This window comes from Neofelis nebulosa, chromosome 15 (genome assembly GCF_028018385.1).
Source record: "Neofelis nebulosa isolate mNeoNeb1 chromosome 15, mNeoNeb1.pri, whole genome shotgun sequence".
Classification (NCBI taxonomy): Eukaryota; Metazoa; Chordata; class Mammalia; order Carnivora; family Felidae; genus Neofelis; species Neofelis nebulosa.
In genome coordinates, this window is record NC_080796.1 from 25,260,877 (window position 1) to 25,280,528 (window position 19,652).

A 19,652-nucleotide genomic window follows, 5' to 3' on the forward strand; every position below is an offset into this window, starting at 1 on the left:
TCAAAATTGAGATAGAATTCTCATACCATAAAATCTGTCCTTTCAAAGTATACAATTCCATGGTGGTTCGTACATTCACAAAGTTGTGAGACCATCACCACTGTAATTCCAGAACATCTTCATCAGCCCAAAAAGAAACCTATATGTATTGGCGGTCCAAGACAATTTCTGAGGATGAAGGCGTTCTGCTCCAGGGTCCCAGGAGTGGTGGTATCAGGGAACGAACAGGTTATTGACAAAGTGCTCCCACAGGGAGGTGAGCTGAGAGCACAGAATCTCTGACCCTGGCTTCCAGGCCAAGCCCTCTGAACCTCTTTGTGAGATATTCATGCCCATCTCCACAGACAGTGATATCCTGGTCCTGCCCAGACCAGACTCATGGTAGAGGGCAAAAAAAAAAAAAAAAAAAAAAAAAAAAAAAAAAAAAAAAAAGGGTAAAGCAAGGAGAGCACCATGCCTGTCCATGAGGGTGCCTGTCGTTTTTAAGATTCAAGATAATTACAGAATGATAGCTTCTCCTTTGGCCTTTTTCCCTGTCCTGGCAGGATCTGACATGGGAGGGCCAAAATGTTAAACCAGGAACTTATTTACTTATGCTGAATCTGCCCTAGGCCAGCCGATGAAAAACCACAGGGCACAGTAAACGTCTTGTGAATTTCGTCACCAATGGAGCTGAGATCAGAGCTTGGAACATCAATGTAATCACGTTGGCCTGGATGTTAGCAAAGGGTCTCCAGAAGAAGAAATGCTCAGAAATTGCTTTAGCAATGCAAGCCTTCCCTGAAACTCCCAAGAGGTACATACGGGAGGCGACAGTTACTCTGGTCCAAAGCCTCCTGAGGGCTGTGGATAAGGCTCACACTGAGCCTCTGCTCTGTGCGTGCTCCGCACAGCCCAGTCCTCCATAGTGGACTGATTAAAACAAGTGCCTACAGAAGCCTCCACAGCCATTTCAAGATACCACGGGTGGGCTGGGCACCATTGCCAACAGCACGCTGTGGGATGGAGATCTCCAGAAAGGGAAGGATGCCCTTACTCTTAACGTGTCCATTCTTCCCCTATACAAGCCTCACGTCTCCCAGCACCTCCCAAATTCTGGAACTGCCTAGAATACACAGAAACCAGGATGCCATTTGTTCCTGTATACAATGAAGATTTTTGGAGCACACTCCATTGGCCACATTCAGCAAACTGCTATATGATCCCTACCCTGAAAGAGGCTTTGATCTAGGAAGAAACTGAAGACATGGCCAAGACTAAGTACTCCAAGCGGTAACAGCCATGCTGAGTTGGGGGAGGGTGGGATCTGGCTGGACATGGGATGTAATGGGAAGAGACGCTGGAGGCAACTCCATATGAAGAGAATGTGTACTAAGAAACGGCAGCCTGATGCCTGTTTGCAGAAGGGTAGCGTTAGTGCAGAGGAGTCATGGAGGACGAGGGAAGGAATGCAGATTGATGTCAGGTGTGAAAGGTGTGAATGCCAGTTTAAGCAGTTCCGAGCTAATGGAAAGTCACCCCCGGTCTCATTAAGCAGAGAAGGGAATAAGGCCAGGATTTAGAAAGATCAAGAAGACCCAGAAAGAGAGCGGCAGACAGACTAGACTCTACCCCAATCTCATGGTAACTCTGATCCCGTATTCTGCAGTGACCAAAATACTGAGCTGGAACTCAAGAGATCTGGGTCTGGAGTAGCCTTGAATGTACTGCCTAGCTTTGAGTTTCCTTATCTACGTAAGAAGGAGCTGTACACATGAATTTCAAGACCGTTTTGTAACTTGACATTCCATGATTTTAAGTCCAGAACAGGGTGTTTCACATGACCGCCTAGAAAGATGGTAATTTCCACGTGCCAAGAAATGTCCACTCTTCTCTCAGGCCTTCCCTGCATTCCACCTCCCCTTTCCCTCTGAGCACAGGGTGGACAGGTTTGGGATGATTTCATCAGAGCCTTTAAGAGCCAGGCCCCTTCTTGGACTGGACCTCAGGCTGGGGAGAAAGGTTCTCATTCCTGCTGACGCAGATACGCGGTTTCTAAGGAAGAAATCCTGGAGCTTCTCCATATGCAATAGAGAAGCAGGAAGATGGGTAAGCAGAGGCAGTCATGCTAGAGAATGAGCTGGGGTGGGGAAAGGCACAGTGGAGAGTGAGATAAAATCACTTTTATTATCATATTTTTTTATTTTAGAGAAAGAGAGAAAGGGCAAGCAGGGGAGGGGGGAGGGGGAAGGGAGGGAGGGAGCGAGGAGGGAGGGAGGGAGAGAGAGAGAGAGAGAGAGAGAGAGAGAGAGAGAATACCAAGCAGTCTCCACCACACTCAGCACAGAGGCTGACGCAGAGCTCGACCCCACAAATGGTAAGACCATGACCCAGGCCGAACTCAAGAGTTGGACGCTCAACCGACTGAACCACCCAGGCACCCCCAAAATCACTTTTCAGTTAGTCATTGTTGTATGTTAGCATGTGCCCTGTGAACTTGTAGCACTGTGTTTTTGTGGGGTTAGCTTAGGATACTCAAAGCTTGCTACCAAAATTCCTTTTCCAAACATAACAACTTCCTCCTACCATCCAAGTGCCGTGCCCCTTCTGTAGGTGTCCCCTCACGCTGAGCATCCCTGAACTGAGCCACTAGAACAACATAGCATGTCAGCGTCAGAATTTCCCCCGAAAGACAACTTCACTGAACACCAGATCTATGATGCCCTCTTCCAAAGAATTTGGCAATTTAAAGTCAAATGTGGATTTGAACTGGGAAAATTCTCAAAGACCCTTTAATGCACTGAATAACTCAGAGTGGCTTAGAGCACTCTAAGCCTTTCTGGGCCCTTTTTTCACTCCTGAGAAGGCTGAGTTTCCAGCTAAACCCAGCTAAGTAGTAATGAGGTTGCTCAGGTGGTGGGGTCAAGCCGGGAGGAGGCATGAACTTGTCAATTCCAAGCCTCTCGTTGAGGCACCTGCTGAACTGACCCTGCAGTCTTTCAAGGTTGAGGGCGACACCCCCTGATGACCATTACTGACTATTAGAAGACCTTGTTTAGATCAGGATTTCCAAACTTGCTGTTAATCTTAGAAACTCTTCCTCTAACCAAATCTAATACAGCTTCTGAGGGGGCTCCCCAGCACAGAGTCAGAAAAGATCTGGATCAATTGGAAGACAAATAAAATGCACTACCACGAAACTCCCTGCTGTTAGAGGAGACTGGAGGGGGTAATCTATGCATTATCAGTTTTGCCTGGCTGTTTTTCAATTCTGTTAACTATGATATTGTGAATAGCCTCATGTTCTTGATGAAAAAATTGCAGGGGAAAGGGTCATCTCTAAAAGTGGAATCTAGCCTTCTCTCCACCCTGTGCTACCACAGTGGCCATTTTGAGTTTCCCTATGTGACGGAGACTGTGCTCAGGACTTCAGCAGGGATAAGCCAACTGTTCAAAACGAATGATAACAAATGGGTTTTGTCCATCAGTGACTATCACTAAGGTAACTAAAGGTAAGCCTGTGATATAATTACCCCCCTTTCTTCCACTCTTTTTTGATGTTTCTTCCCACCCCACCCCCACCTGCCTGATTTCAGAGTTTGAAAGATTATTGATGGTAGGTGCCAGTTCCCACATGGTTTCATTATGGTCTTCCAACTGAAACTATAACAGTGGCATTAACTTTCAACACCTTTGTAAGAAAATAACCTGCTTGAGTCAGGGGTTAATAACAGCAGAGGATCGCTAATTATCCTGCAAATCTTTACCCTGGTATCAAACGTGACCCAAGTCTTTAATGTCTCTGGAACGGCAGCCTCTGAAGACCCCAACTTGTTCCATAACATAATGACAGCAGCACATTAGTGTACTGGCCATCTGTGAAGAAAGATAAGGGACAGATGAAGAGCAGACAAAGGAGAAGGATGCAGAGAGAAAGGACAAAGTCAAGAGAAGTAAGAAAAGGAGGCTAGCCAGAGAAACGATGTCCCTCGGGCTGAGTTGGCTGGGCCTCTACACCTCTCGCTACAGGGACCATCTGGTAGGGAGTTCTGAAGTGATAAAATCCCACAGCCCAGAGTAAGAAACACATAAGATAAGGTGCCCTGCTGGGCCTGAATTCAACCAGCACAGATGCCAGAAACACCGATGGTTTGCCTGAAGTCTGCACCTATGGAGGCCTGGCTCAGTGAACAACAAAATGGGAGACAGCATAGCCAGGAAATTCTTTTTAAAGATGTTCAAAGTCCTACTGCGAATGGAACTCTCAATGTGCTTCCTCTATTCAATTCAGTATCTGCCATGGGGCTGTTTCTTACCATCTCATGGCTTGAGCCATGGACACAGAATCACACAAGCAAACCCTCTACAGCAAAATGGATTAAAATTTCAAGAATCTCTTTTTCAAGTAACTAGAACCTTCTTGACTTGCAGATCTGGGATAGAAATTTCCACTTGTGACAAGGAGAAGGATAACTGAATTTCTATTTCCTTTCCTTGGTGACACGTGCTCTCAAAAAACAAGAGTGCCTCAAAGCATTAATGATCCAGTGATGAGAAACGGAATGGTGGGTTGAACGGAGCACTGGATGGGGAGCTGGAAGAATAAAGCTGTAGTAATCTCTCTGGAGCTCCTTTTTATCATCTTCAAATCATGGGACCAGGAGGTCTCTAAGGACTCCCAAGCTGTGACCATGGTATTCCATGACACAAAGCCACACGTGACACTTGGTTCTAGTCATACCCCAAATCAGGTGAAAGCTAAGTATATTTCTGCACGCCAACTGGATAAGTCTTTGTGGGAGTTTTTCAAATCAGCCTTTCCTCTTGAGAGTATGGAATGCTTCTAGCTCACTCCAGCCTGTCAACTTCTAGAGTAAGGACTGGCTGTACAGAAACTCATGAGAGTGACCTCTGGAAACTCCAGTCGGTGGTCCCCAATAAGAAAGCATCCACATATAGATGCTTCCAAAAGGCTGATGTGGAGAAGGGTAGTCTCAGTAAGAAAACCTCACCTGATCTCTCTCGGCAGTCCTACCTTACAGAACTATATTCTGAATAAGTCAGAAAAGCTCACTTCCTTTAAGGCTAGCCACCCACCCACATCTCCTTTTCCAACAGAGGTTTAAGATAGACTAAAATGAACCAACACAGAAAGCAAGAGTGATTAGAGAAAGAAATAAAGACTTGACAGTCCATGGTATGGTGTCTCTGGGGCCGAGTCGGGGCAGAAGATGCAAAAAACAAAAACACACACACAAAAAAACAAAAACAAAAAAACAGAAGGTAGATTTTAAAATCAGACGTGACGGAAAGCAGCAAAGCTTTCTATGGATGCTGCTGGAAGTAGGTCACTCTCTGCTACTCTGTGCCGGCATGAATAGCAATCGAGCAACTACACGAACATTCTATTTACCTAGCCATGGAGATGAAAACATTCCTGTGGCAGAAAAACGCAGCCAAAAGGTTCTGACACAACCAGAGAGATGAGGAGGCATTCAAATGGCTTATGATTTCGTCCAAAATGGTTTGCTTGTTCCTACTACAGTGTTTCTCTGGATCTTTTCAAACCTCCGCAAAGAGTTTATCCACATGATACTCATTAAAGTCTCATTTGAAAGGGGGGAAAAAAAGCCCAAAGCTCTTTGAAAAAGCCAGGGTTATCTGAGCTGCAGATGTACTGGTAAGAAAATTTTTAAATATATCCAGCTCTATTCTCCACTGCCACCCGACTGACCTTTGTAAATTGAGATAACGACACGCATTTAACAAAATCTGACATCAAGTAAGATGTGTAATAATATTTAAACTCTGTAATGTTAAAATATGTATTTACGGATCATTTCATACATTGTAATGAGAATAAGTCATTTTGAAGCCTGCAGGTTCATGACTGGAATTCTGATTTGAGCTTTGTAAGTCCTTGGGGGCCACTTCCCTGCAGTGTGGCATTGGAAGCAATATGGCGGCCTGTGTTTTAGAAAGCCAGGGCACTAGATGGATACAGGGTGATTGCAAGGAGAGTTCTTCTCAGACAAGTGAGAGCTCTGCTCCTTCGGAATCCTCTCTCGCATCCTTTAAGTACTTCATTATTAACAAAGAGTTTAGCATTTGCGATAGTTCTCACCCTGAACTATTTCAATGAGGTCCCCTGTATGGTTCTCACCTTATAAAAGGGATGGGTAGAGAAAACGTTAATGACAAAAGATCACCTGTAATGACATAAAAAGGAGAAAAACCCACTGCTTGTCCTAAACTGTCTTGATTGAGCTCCATTTCTTATTAGTTCTCATCCATTTGTATTTCTGTTCTTATCATCTGTGTTTCAACTCAACAAGTAATATGTCTATTACGTGTTGGCTCTGCTAAGAAGCCCTTTCAACATTCACGGGTTAACCTAAGCCTCAATGATGCTTTAGTGTGGGTATTTATATTCCCATTTTACAGATGAGGGGTTCCAGAAAAGTCAATCTACTTGACCAAGGTCACCCAGTTAGTAAATACTAATTAGGGGGAAAGATGCCCAGGCCCCCTGACTGCAAGGCTACTGTTCCTCTCCACTATTTCAATTCCCATTCTCTCACTTTGTAAATCTCAACCCCAGGATAATATAAGTGCTCAGCAGTATCTGACATATGATGAGCACCGATCAACATCAGTGCCTTCACTGTCATTGTTAATATGGTTTGTTGTTGTCATTATTAGAGCCACTCACAAAAATTCTAAAAGTGACTAATAATCCTTGACAGAGTTAAGCAAATGGTCCCTTTAAATGACCCCAACTGGGAGGCACCTGGGTGGCTCAGTCAGTTGAGCATCCGCCTCTTGATTTCGGCTCAGGTCATGATCCCAGGGTCGTGGGATAGAGCCTATTGGGATTCTCCCTCTCCCTCTCTCCTTGCCCCTCCCTTGAGCTCTCTCTCTCTCAACCTCTCTCTCAAAATAAATTAATTAATTTAAAAAAAGAGATGACTCCAGCTGCTTAAGAATCTTCAGAAGCCTGGGAACCCTAAGTCCAAGAATGAGCTCAGGTCCAGTGAGGAATGGGGCCAAGTCACTTGTGTATATTTCTCTAATGCTTGTTAGCACACTGAACACTCTTTAGATCTCTCTCATAAAACCCCCCTTTATATACATACCTCTGCTTTAAGACCCAGCCACAGAGATTCTCACCGAGGGAGGCTATGCCATCCATGCCCATTCAAGGCCGGCGCGCAAATGAGTTTGCCGTCGGGCACTTACCAAGAGACTCGTGAATTCACACAGGCAGGTCCCCCTGGAGGGCCGAGGGTGTGGTGACTGCGGTCAAGGAAGAAGCAAGGACCAAATGGAGGTTGTGAGCAAACTGAGTCCTCTTCTGCAGACGAAATCTGTTTAAGTGCTTGTTATCATAAATGCCAGAGGTATTGCAACTTAATTTTTTTTTTTTAAGAGGTATTGCAACTTAAGCAGAACTTGTCTTTCTCATCTCAATCCTGGGGAGCAAAGCTTTCTGGCCCCTTCCTACAGACCTGTGAGCCCACCTTGCTGACCATGAGCACTGCCTTCTTGCACATACAAAGGTGGGCAGGACAAGCATTTCTCTAGGCTCTTCTCTCTGAACCATTTCCTCTTACAGAAAAGGGGGAGAGGGTGTCAAGTGACCTCTAAAGCCTCTTCTCCCTCTAAAATTCTCTGATTTTAGTTGGCATCTTCCTACGATCTGCACTTGCCATACTGGGAACTAAACCTTAGGTTCCTCCAGACTGAAGATGAAAAATGCTACGAATCTTCGGTATCTCTGCTGTGTTGTCCAGCCTAAGAAAGGAGAGTGGGAGGGAATTCTACAAAGACTCAAGCACAGGAAAAATTCCTTATTATCATCACTGTGTTACAACTTGCAAAGCCCACCCTTATAAGGCCCCCTCCCTTTTCGTTCATCAATCCTATGCAGTAGGCTCTACAGAGGTAGAGTCAGAAGGCCAAACAGTGATGATCACAAGGGTTAGTGCTAATGAGATGGAGATAACAGGGCTCAACTCCAGTCTACTGACTCCGAGCTCAATGCTCTTTCTACCAAACTGTGCTGTCTACCAGAGCGATGTTTATTTATACTGAGAAATCATGAACCACTGTGCTTGTATTTGAGCTTAATGAATTAGATATACAGAAGATATACATCAGGAGTAAACACTGTCAGGAGTTTGAAGAGTTTGGACTCACAGGCCCAGGAATGAAACTGAGTTATTAACCAATTCGCACTAGTCTACAAATCACATGGCAATCTGATATGATTTCCCCATGACAGACTCCCTTGGAAGATCAGATCTGCTTCTTCCTCTCTTCCAGTTATGGGTCTGAAGACTCGCTCGACACTGCCTTGGGCCCATTTCTGCAGGCTTATTTGGGTAAATGCTCATTATAATAGGGGTCAAGATGACCTCTAAATGACCTGACAGACAGACCTCCCCAGGGAATCGTGGATCTGGCCATCTAGTCCCAACAAGAGTGGGTTAAAGGAATACAAGGTCCCTTGATTTCAATAAGATGTTGCTGCTTAAACAGGAAGGACAGACACTGACAAGACCAGTTGCTAACATCTTTGTGCTTTTCTTCTCTTTCTTCATTATAGCCCGCTCTATATTCTTTCTTAATTCTAAAGCCCTCCCCTCCTCTCCAGGCCCTCTACACAAAACACACATTAAGAGGCTGTCAGCGAGAAATAGGAGTAAGGTATTCTTCATGAAGGACTCATTTTCAGAAAACAGGTGAAGTCTGTCTGCCATTTTGCATTCATCAATGGCACCAATCCTCACACCTGCTCTGGCCTTCTACCCTTTTATTGTGCGGATGACTGCTCTGTGGGGCATGTCCGAATCTGTGGGCTTATATTATCATATATACTTTATGGCACCAGGAGGTTTTTCCCTTTTTTCTCGACTCCATCTACAAGACTTGTAATGTTCATGCTCCACAAGTGCCTAGTGTCCACACAATGCTGGGTGATGTAAAGACCAGGCTGAATCTGCCAGAAATGAAGTAGGACAACTGAGAATTATTATTCTTTTTCACAACAGCTATCACATTGAGCTAAACACATACATGCTCCTTAAGCTACTGAACAGCCTATAAGGTAGCTACTATTATTACCCCAGGATTAGGGAGGTGAGGCACAAAGAGACTAGGTAACATGACTCTAGAAAAGGAACACATTCTTCCTGAAGCCTTACATGGTCCACTCACCAATTCTAAGTGACAGATCTAGGGAGGGATCATTAGCACCCAAGCCAGCACACTGACTCCATCGGTGACCAAGGAAGAGGCTGCAGACACACCGTGGTGAGATCAGTCAGGCAGAATCCTTGGTATCATCTGCCATGGCCATGAGAATGGGGAATGGTGAGGCACGAACTGGACCTGAAAATCTATCCATATATTCTCTTTTGTGACTTGATCAAGTCAAGAATAGGAAGTATGGGTACATGTATAAACATCAGCCCCCAAACACATATGGTCTTTGAACCTAATTCAGAATGATGGCTAACGCTTATGACACATTTGCAATATGACAGGCACTATCTAAGGGCTGTTGAATACACTGATTCATCTCACCTTCACAGCCACTGCATGAGGTGAACAACTACAGGTTAGAGGGCGAAGGTTCAGAAGGGTTAAGCAGTTTGCCTAGCATCATATGCTTAGCAAGTAGAGGAGACTGGATTCAAACAGGATGTCTAGATCCAGAGTCCGGATTCTAAACCACTATACTTCCCTGCCTCTTCCCCGGCGGGGGGGGGGGGGGGGGGTTCCGGTATATACCCCCTGTTATAAGACTAATTCCTAATTAATCTATTTGCTCCCTATGTATTCCTTGCCCCTTTTCTCCTGATTTTCTGCCACAGCCTTGCTACCATTCTTATATTTTAACTGGAGTTACATTTCTTCTGGAATTTCATTTTTAATTTTCAGCAATGTTCCACACATATTTCCACTGCAAGATAACCTCCCATGGTTAGTTTTCCTTCTTAGCTGATCCTGGCACACCATATCGGTACCAAAGATCAGGAAATTAACCTGGAGGTGGCCCTGACATTTTCATTCCCTACTTAGTAGCACTGACCCATTCGTTAGAGGCTGATTCTATGGCCAAAAAGGCATAGAGCTGGAAGGCAATTCTGTGTCAGGAGGCTCATATCCTCTAGGACATTGGTCTTAAAGCTAAGATCACCCTGGGGGTGGGTGCCTTGCTGGCTTAGCCAGTAGAACATATAATTCTTGATTTCGGGGTTGTAAATTCAAGCCCCACATTGGGCGTAGTGATTATTTTAAAATAAAATCTTAAAAAGAAGCTAAGTTCGATCTCAGCTTCTTAGCAACTATGTCTTTTTCATTCATGAAATTTCCAGTGTCTTTGTTTACTACACTTATATTTTCTGGTTGTACCACACCTGGGAAATAAGTTCTGTATGAATAATATCTTCTGGGCGAAGGAGTACTTCCTTTGCCCTAAGCTCACCTTCCTTGGGTTTCAAATAGAGCTTTGAATCCTAGCAGTTGAGTGTTTGGTGAACAAGGTCACGCATACTTTAAGTGACGAAAATTCCTCTAAGAGTCCACCTTTTTATCAGTAGACTCATTCATATTTCTTTGGTACATTTTTGGCTGTTGTGTCCAGTATGGGTCAGGCTTTTTATTCTGCCTTCATAGAACTGTACCCACCTCCTCCTGACCACTGCACCTGCCGTTCCCATACTTCTGCTGCGGTCATTAAATGTGTTCCCCAGAGTGGAGCACACAGCATAGCAGAGACAAGAAGGATCCCAGTATCGGAAAACCCTAGGTTTGAGAGAAGGTTCCTGCACCTATTAACTCTGCAATCTTTATGCCTCAGTTTCTCTACCTTTCAAAAAATGGAAATCATACCAACATCTACCTTACAGGGTGATTAAAGTGAAAATGCAAATGGAAGTGGTTCAAAGCATGAGAAATAGGAGTTGTAGTTATTAATCTTAATAGGATCCTTAAAGATCAGTGACAAGAATAACTTATTTTATTCCTGGTAGAAAGTCAACTGGTTCTACATAAGTGTAGAGAACTGTTGGGCTTCCCAGGCACTTCATGATGACATTTCGTTCCTTCTTTTTAGCCAGGATAGCATACTGGCTCCATGTTTTCAGCAAATGATTTTAATGAATTCTAGACTATTTTTCTGAATCATTAATAATGTGACAGACAGTCTTTTATTTTATAACTGTAAACCAGACCCTGTATGCGGGAGGGCACTGCCTTGATGTTGATGGCATGAAAATCACCTCCCTCTGCTCCGTCCTTTGACATGGTTTCTAATGATCTCCTTGCAGTCTGTCTCCATCAGCTTGACTTTTTAGTATATAAAGTTTAGCAGCATCTAAATCATGTGTAAAGACTGTCAGTTATACCGCTTTCACAACTGAGGCTCTATCACCAACAAATATGGTGGTTACTTACCATTAAAAATAGATTTTAAAAGCCATATATGAACGACCCAACGCTAACATCATCCTCAATGGGGAAAAACTAAGAACCTTCCCCCTAAGGTCAGGAACAAGACCAGGATGTCCACTCTTGCCACTGTTATTCAATATAGTATTGGAATTCTTAGCCATGGGAATCAGACAACACAAAGAAATAAAAGGCATCGAAATCGGCCAGGAGGAGGTCAAACTTTCACTTTTCACAGATGACATGATACTCTATATGGAAAACCCAAAAAATTCCACCAAAAGCTGCTAGAACTGATCCATGAATTCAGCAAAGTTGCAAGATATAAAATCAATGCACAGAAATCGGTTGCATTCCCATACACCAACAATGAAGCAACAGAAAGAGAAATCAAGCTATCGGTCTCATTTACAATTGCACCAAAAACCATAAAATACCTAGGAATAAATCTGACCAAAGAGGTGAAAAATCTATACACTGAAAACTATAGAAATCTAATAAAAGAAACTGAAGAAGACACAAAAAATGGAAAAATATCCCATGCTCCTGGATAGGAAGAACAAATATAGTTAAAATGTCGATACTACCCAAAACAATCTACATATTCAATGCAATCCCTATCAAAACAACACCATCATTCTTCACAGAGCTAGAACAAATAATCCTAAAATTTGTACGGAACCAGAAAAGACCCCAAATAGCCAAAGCAATCTTGAAAAAGAAAACAAAGCAGGAGTTATCACAATCCCAGACTTCAAGCTATACTACAAAGCTGTAATCATCAAGACAGTATGGTACCGGCACAAGAACAGACACTCAGATCAATGGAACAGAATAAGAAATGGACCCACAAACATATGGCCAACTAATCTCTAACAAAGCAGGGAAGAATATCCAATGGAATAAAGACAGTCTCTTCAGAAAGTGGTGCTGGGAAAACAGCAACATGCAGAAGAATGAACCTGGACCACTTTCTTACACCACACACAAAAATAAACTCAAAGTGGATGAAAGACCTAAAGGTAAGACAGGAAGCCATCAAAATCCTTGAGGAGAAAGCAGGCAAAAACCTCTTTGATCTTGGCTGCAGCAACTTCTTACTCACCACATCTCTGGAGGCAAGGGAAACAAAAGCAAAAATGAACTACTGGGACCTCATCAAAATAAAAAGCTTCTGCACAGTGAAGGAAATAATCAGCAAAACTAAAAGGCAACTGACAGAATGGGAGAAGATATTTGCAAACGACATATCAGATAAAGGGTTAGTATCCAAAATCTACAGATTTTGGACTTCTCAAACTCAACACCCAAAAAACAAATAATCCAGTGAAGAAATGGGCAAAGACATGAACAGATACTTCTCCAAAGAAGACATCCAGATGGCCAACCGACACATGAAAAAATGCTCCACATCACTCATCATCTGGGAAATACAAACCAAAACCACAATGAGATACCACCTCACATCTGTCAGATGGCTAACACTAACAACTCAGGCAACAATAGATGTTGGTGAGGATACGGAGAAAGAGGTTCTCTTTTGCACTGTCGGTGGGAATGCAAGCTGGTGTAGCCACTCTGGAAAACAGTATGGAGGTTCCTCAAAAAATTAAAAATAGAACTATCCTATGACTCAGCAATTGCACTACTAGGTATTTATCCAAGGGATATAGGTGTGCTGTTTTGAAGGGGCACATGCACCCCAATGTTTGTAGCAGCCCTATCAACAATAGCCAAAGTATGGAAAGAGCCCAAATGTCCATTGGCGAATGAATGGATAAAGATGTGGTATATATATACAATGGAGTATTACCCGGCAATCGAAAAAAACGAAATCTTGCCATTTGCAACTATGTGGATGGAACTGGAGGGTAGTATGCTAAGTGAAATTAGTCAGAGAAAGACAAATATCATATGGCTTCACTCATATGAGGACTTTAAGAGACAAAACAGATGATCATAAGGGAACAGAAACAAAAATAATATAAAAACAGGGAGGGGGACAAAACATAAGAGATTCTTAAATATGGAGAACAAACAGAGAGTTACTGGAGGGGTTGTAGGAGGGGGGGATGGGCTAAATGGGTAAGGGGCATTAAGGAATCTACTCCTGAAATCATTGTTGCACTAGATGCTAATTTGGATGTAAATTTAAAAAATTAATAAAATTAATTAAAAAAATAAAAAATAAATAAATAAGTAGATTATTTATGTATTTATGGATATTTCAGAGAAAGCACCAGCAGGGGAGGGAGCAGAGGTGGAGGGAGGGAAGGGAGAGAGAGAGAGACAGAGACAGAGAGACAGACAGAGAGAGACAGAGAGAGAGAGAGAGAGAGAGAGAGAGAGAGAGAGAGAGAGAGAATCTTAAGCAGGCTCCACATTCAGCATGGAGCCCAACACAGGGCTCGATCCCATGACCCTGGGATCATGACCTGAGCTGAAATCAAGAGTCAGACACCCGACCAACTGAGTTGAGGGCCACCCAGGTGCCCCTAAAAAAATAAATTTTAAAGGTAGAACCTGGTAAAGCTCTTTGCAAATCTAAGCAGATCCCCTTGATGCATATGTATGGTACACCCCTATGACAGAGACACTAAGACTTGATTCCCTTTATAGACATCCAGTGTTGCCATGTCCCCCACCGCTTCTGCCCACCCACTCCTTACACTCCTGCCCACCCACCCCTCACACTCACGCTAAGTTCAATTCACACTTAAGTATTTAGAGATCTCATCCATCATTATCAACTTTGGTGACTGGCCCCCAATAAGGGCTGAATTCCTACAAACAGGAAGGGTCTGTCAGATGACCCTGAGTCAGACACTTTCACACCGTTTTCCCCAACTTCATCTCTGAAATTCTTCAGGATTCATGGCTGTATCTTGTGCCACATCCATCACTTACCTATTCCTGGTTCCCTGGCTTGGGGGTATACTCAGTACAGGTGACCCTCAAACAACATGGGTTAGAACTACACAGATCCACTCACAAGCGAATTTTTTTCCAGTAAATGCAGTACTGTAAATGTATGTTTTCTTCCTTATGATTTCCTTAATACCATTTTCTTTCCTCTAGCTTATTATAAAAATACAGTCTCTTAATATATACAACAAACAGAATACATGTCAACCGACTGTTTATGTGATTGGTATGGCTTCCAGTCAACAATAGGACATTAGTGAACTTTTTGGGGAGTCAAAAGTTATTCAGATTTTTGACTGTACAGGGAATCAGTGCCCCAACCTCCATGTTATTCTAGGTCACCAGTACTCACTGTTACTTGGCTTACTACTTAAATCTTCAGAAAGTAAGATGTCTGTTGAGATTTCACAAATTCTTCAATAACAACTGAGAGAAGTCATTTCATCACTTTTCTCGGTCCCCCCCCTTCCACAATCATGAAAGGATTTGAGGGTTTTCTGACTGCACCATTTTGCTACACCTTGTGGGGATCTCTTATACCCCTGATGGTAACCAAAAATAAACATTTTGGTCAATTAATTTCTATTTAACACACATTATTTCACATTTGGTCACTTAAAAATCTATTAATGATTCCCAAATCCCTGTGGGTTTTTCTTTTTACTATTTTCCGTATTTATAATGGTCCCTTGGGACAAAATATACACTAGGTAGCTTTGCTTTCTTTTGCTAGAGGTTTCCTCAATAACGTAAGGAATCCATAATATCCCCCTTTGTGTTTTCTTTGGTTTTGCGTGAAAAGCTGAACCTGGATTTGGTGGGGAAAAAAAACCTTCCGGTATGAAGATGGCTTTTCTTTTTGTGGGCAAACCTTTCGATCTTAAGTGATGGATCCCCCAACTGCAACAGAAACCCCTCAGCACATCCATGATCCCCTCAGGAACAAACCAGAAAGCCTACACTGAGTGGCCTCGGCAGTAAGACAGATGGAGAGGGCATACAGCCTTTGCCAAGAGGGAGGGCCAGTCATCTGGGGAAGGGACAGGAGAAGGAAAGACGTTTCCCGTCTAGAGTTTCTAAGATTGTATTATAGATGATAAAACTAAGATGAAGGGACTTTAAAAAGTAGCTGGCTCTGCCTCTTTAATTACCCTGTCTAGAAAGAAAGTCTGTCATCAGGGCTGGAGTCTGGGTCTGTTCAAGAGATTGATTGGAGTAAGACACTTTTTTCATCCGATCTAGATTGCTTCAGTTTTACTGGAATTGAGGCGGGCCATAAACCTATCAGTGACTCAAGAAAATTGAAGCAATTAAGTCTGCAGGTGCGCACATTTGTAATATTAATGATGGATCTGTGTTAATACCAGTCACAGGAGGCTGCCACGTGGCACATTCGCGTCTGCTGGGGATGAGATGACCTCGCCAGGCACCGGTATCCACAGTCCCGACACCAGCGAGTTTTGCTTGGTGAGGAGGGACTTTTGTCACCTGCCCACGCTGCTCCTCTCCATCCCAGCCCTGGCTTAGGATGCTTCCCCATCATGGCTCCAATTCCAATCAGATGATTTCATAGACGCTTCATGTGACTCGGGTGAAGAAAATGCCAGCTAAAGGTACCTAGTTAGATACGGAGGGAGTAGAATTTGCCAGCGTAATTTCGGAGTCTGACAGACTGCGTTTGCATATGAACCATCCTCCTTAATACTGGTTTGCCCTGAACAGGTTATTTAAGCCTAAAAAGGATTATATCTACTTTATAAAGTTGTTGTGAGCCGGAAATGAAGTAATAAATGCAAAGCTCTTAATACAGTGTCTCGTAGCTACGGTCACTTTAGTGATTTCTCCTTTTCTGACCTTGAAAATATTTTAGCTCCTAGAAATCATTCCTCACAGGCTGGCAGACTACTTGAGGTTGAGGGACAGGTTTATGAAGAGAAGAGCAGGCAAGTGCCTGAAGGGCCCCTTCCGTAGGCATTTCTTTCCACCTGACCCTCTCGGGGCGGGGGGGGGGTGGGGGGGTGTGTCACCAAGGGCAGCCTGTCTATAGACCGGGCAGCGACCCATGACATAGATCAGCACAAGACGAACTCATCAGATTCTGATTCTTAGGAATCTGAACTGGGGAATATGGACGAGTCAGGCACAAATCAGCAGAAGCAGAGCTCAGAGAGAGGCACAGTAAAACGCACAGATGGGGAGTCTGCACCATAAGGGCCACTTCAAGCTGGAGAAATGAGGAAATACAAAAAACATGAGTAAGCAAAGCTCTGAGGTAGAGAAAAGACATGGGGCGAAGAGGGAAGACGCTAGGCAAGACCGCAGAGGGACGAGGAAAAGCAGGTGTGGGGCAGGATGACACAGGGAACACCCCAAGGCCCTCTGCGGAGCCCCGAGAGCTATCCCGGATCCAGGGCCACCTGCCTCAAGGCCCGGCAGGGGCATGCGTCCTGCTCCCTCATTCCTGCGAGGCCACTGCCTCCTGCTGACATGTATGAGTCCTAACAAGGACTCCCCCCTCACTGAGGAACTGAGTCCCTGCGCCTTGTAATCAACCACAGGAGCCTCCCCACTGAGAGTGAACACCCTTCAGAAAATCTGAACTGCTCAGTGCATTCTGAACCCTGGCCCCTCCCCAGATGACCTTGATCACAGCACACAGCACAAGCCTCCTCTGGTCCTTCTGTTTCAGCTTACAGCAGACTCTTCCCGCGCGCCCCGGAACGACAGGTAAATAAGTTCATATCACTCTGCGAGAGAAGTCATGAACAATGTTTGTTTAGTCAAAGAGTAAACTAGACCCAGAATTGTATCTTTTCAAGTCAAGGTACGGTCCTGAAAGTCTCTTCCTAATTTTTTCCCATCTGTAAAATGGGAGTCACGATAGCACAAACGTCAAACCACAACATACTACATCTGCAAGATCATGAAACACGCAGGTAGATAATGATGCATTCTTCTTTATTATAAAGGAAAAGATTTTCCTTTGCCAACCCACATAACTTAACAGTCAGCAACAAGGAGAAAGGAAACAAAAAAAAAGCACTGTACATGACAGCTAAAATCAGAATTTGATAAGATATTCTACTTCTAAAGGGATACCATCAAGTAAAAAAAAAAAAAATCAATTTGAGGAGGGGAAAAAAATCTGGTTTGTTTATTAGTTTTGCTCCTAATGCCACCAAATGGACCTCAATCTGAAATGGCTTTTGAAATCAAATTTGCTGTTCTCTGATTCTGCAACTTACTCTTTATGCTAATCTGTCTGCACCTGCAGGGACAAAGAAACTGGCAACCCTGAACATGAGAGCCAGGAAGAAAAAGCAGCACAAAGATTCAGGAAATTAAACCAGGACTAAATCATATTAGGTGTATAAAGGTTGGACTTTTTATAAAACAAGGAAAGAGTGGATTGAATCTCTGAAGGCGTATTCCAACTGGCAAAATGACAGACCCTCGGTGAAGGAGCTGGTGTCTTTCCAGGGTCCCAGAAGAACGGTGGCACGTGGGGGTTGGGGGCAATCTGTAAGGCTCAGTGTCGGGGCCATGCTAGGTTTCTCCCAGCCTCGTGCCCCTGAATCTAAATAGGGGTTGCTGTAGGAATGTCTCAAGGACTTTCATCCTTTAGGAATTTAGCCTCTAGAAGCTGGGGTTAATTCTTCCTTGCAATCTAAAAATCTATTTACTTAGGTCTTATTTTGAAAGAGGGACCATGATTTTAAGGAAAATCTCAGCCACCATTTATTTTCCCATTGTTTCCCATTATCTGCAGCCTCAAACATTTCCTTTCTGCTGACCTGCTGCTACTTCATCAGGCATGCTCTAAAGGTGGCTGGAGGCCAAGTTCAGTATCACAGCCACTACAAAACCAAAGGATAGAGGCGTTATGAAGGAAGTTAAAAATACTGTCCTTTCCTGGGTGGCTCAGTTGGTCGAGGGTTCACGACTCTTGATTTTGGCTCAGGTCATGACCCCAGGGTCGTGAGATCCAGCCGCAGATCAGGCTCCTAGCTGAGTGTGGAGCCTACCTGAGATTCTCTCTGTCTCCCTGCCTCTGCCCCTCTCCCCCACTCATGCTCTCTTTCAAAAAAAAAAAAAAAGACAAAAAGAAAAAGAAAAAGATACTGTCCTCATCTTACTGGTGTCCAACCCTTCAACAGCAGAAACTCCACACCCCCTATTTAAAATATAACAAAAGCTCAGAGAGTTAAATATTTTGCCCAAGGTCACACGGAGCATTAGCTCATAAGAAATCCAGAGAAAGCATCTCAGACTGAGGCTCCTTCTGTTATACTGCTTCTCAGAATCCAGAAAAAAATTGAAAATATAATTTTTATATTCTAAAATGCTTCTACTTTGAATATTTTCTCTATTGCTCTGTCCAGTATATTTAATCTTAGACTCCGCACTGTCAACGTTCAAGTTCTGTCAACAGCCGGTGGCTGTTGAGGTCCAATGAATGCTCTGAATGTTATGTGTTTAATGCTCAAGGAAAAATATCCATTTCCACCATGGAGTTATTAGACCTAGGGAAAAAAATCAATTTGGCACATAAAATGCTCAACAGCCATACTTCCTCTTCATCCTCCTAAGCATCTCTTTATTCCTCCTTTTTTGCCCTATCACCAGGCGTAAAAGAAGACAGGTATCATACACCTCAAAAAAGAGGTCATGGGGGCACCTGGCTCAGTGGGTAGAGCATCCGACTCCATCTCAGGGTCATGAGTTCAAGCCCCACCTTGGGTGTGGAGCCTACTTTAAAAAAGAAAAAAAAAATTAATTTCAAAGGGAAAAAGATGTTATATAAGATGAAATAAAAAGGGAATCAATTTTGGATCCACATCCTGACGTTTCACTAGACCAGCTGTCTTATTTCCTTCAGACCAACGCTAATTTCTTATAGAAATAAGGTCACTTTTATGGTTAGTAATTCAGCAGAAGCATTTCTGTAGCAAACGGCACAAACTAATTTATGAAGTAACTCTTTTTCATTAATTGATTAATTGAGGAAAGTCTGCATATCCCATATTTGTGAGTTAAGGAGACGGAAAACAAGAGGTTAATTGACTTTCTCAAAATCATGTCATGAAACAGGGTTAGAGTTAGGGTTCAGAGCACCTGCCTCTTTAGTCCAATTTGTTATTGGAGGCACAGAGGAATGTCTTTTAGTGAAACTTCTTGAGATTTTTATGTCCCTAATTCTGTTCTGTTTCCCTAGGGAGGAAGTGTAGTGAAGGGGAAAGAGAATGGACTTTAGAATCAGACAGACGTGGTTAGACTCTCAACTCTGACAT

At 43.4% G+C, this 19,652-nt stretch overlaps 1 protein-coding gene and 1 long non-coding RNA gene across 7 annotated transcripts in view; one reads left to right on the plus strand and one right to left on the minus strand.

The window, feature by feature from the left end:
- ASTN1 (astrotactin 1) overlaps positions 1-19,652 on the minus strand; it is a 303,122-nt gene that overhangs the window by 191,094 nt on the left and 92,376 nt on the right. The window lies entirely within an intron of this gene.
- Positions 5,449-16,173, plus strand: LOC131495317 (uncharacterized). Its single transcript, XR_009253887.1, has 2 exons — positions 5,449-5,659; positions 15,729-16,173. It is a non-coding gene; the product is annotated as an uncharacterized LOC131495317 (long non-coding RNA).